Source organism: Helicoverpa zea, chromosome 11 (genome assembly GCF_022581195.2).
Source record: "Helicoverpa zea isolate HzStark_Cry1AcR chromosome 11, ilHelZeax1.1, whole genome shotgun sequence".
Classification (NCBI taxonomy): Eukaryota; Metazoa; Arthropoda; class Insecta; order Lepidoptera; family Noctuidae; genus Helicoverpa; species Helicoverpa zea.
In genome coordinates this window covers 11,887,498-11,888,427 of record NC_061462.1, presented here as the reverse complement: position 1 = coordinate 11,888,427, position 930 = coordinate 11,887,498, and positions in this window count along the sequence as shown.

Here is a 930-nt window from a genome sequence, read left to right as displayed (position 1 = left end):
AGTCGCTACATGAATTTGCATACCACTTTGTGAAGTTATATTTATATAGGTAGTTCGGATATCGATAGATATGAAGTTGGTTTATCTTTTCGTGTTCTAGTGTTTGATTTGTTTGAAGAGGGGTCTTAAAATACTTAAGCCTGCTACTTATGTAGATGTGTGGAATTCACAAAAAGTTACTAACTATACTTTTGTTTTGTAAAAATATGAAACAGACTTGTGATATTTATATATCAAAATAATATAGATTACATTGCCTAGTCATAATCCGAATGTTTTAGGATCTTTGAGAAAAATCCACATAAACATAACGTTCTTATCTTATAAAAATAAATCGTTTCTATTATATTTAGTACTAGCTTCTGCCAGCGACTTCGTCCGCGTTAAATTCGGACTTTGTGCAAAGAGAGGAAATAATAAACTCCAGCTTATCCAATTATCTAATATTACTTTTTTAAAATTAGTGTGCGTGAGGGTGTTATAAACGTAATAGCAAAGAAATATAATCAGAAAGCTCCAAACTGCTAAACTATCGAAAGTTACACGTGTTATTGTGAGCCAACCATAAAAGATAGACATACGCTATAGTAGTATATTTTTTACATCATTTTAAGGAGAACATTTCCGTCATACATGGTTTCTATGTAGTTTTAACCATTATGGCTGCACACGCGACAGAAGCGTAAAAAATGGAATAACTTCTCCTGTTTTACCCAACTTTCCCTTCACTGCTCTGCTCTTGACCGTAGCGTGATGAAAAGTATCCTATAACCTGCCCATTAGTATGAGGAATAATTGTACCAAGTTTCATTAAAATCCGTCAAGTGGTTTTTGTTTCCATAACGAACATACAGACAGACAGACAAAAATTTTACTGATTGCATTTTTGGCATCAGTATCGATCACTAATCACCCCCCGATAGTTATTTT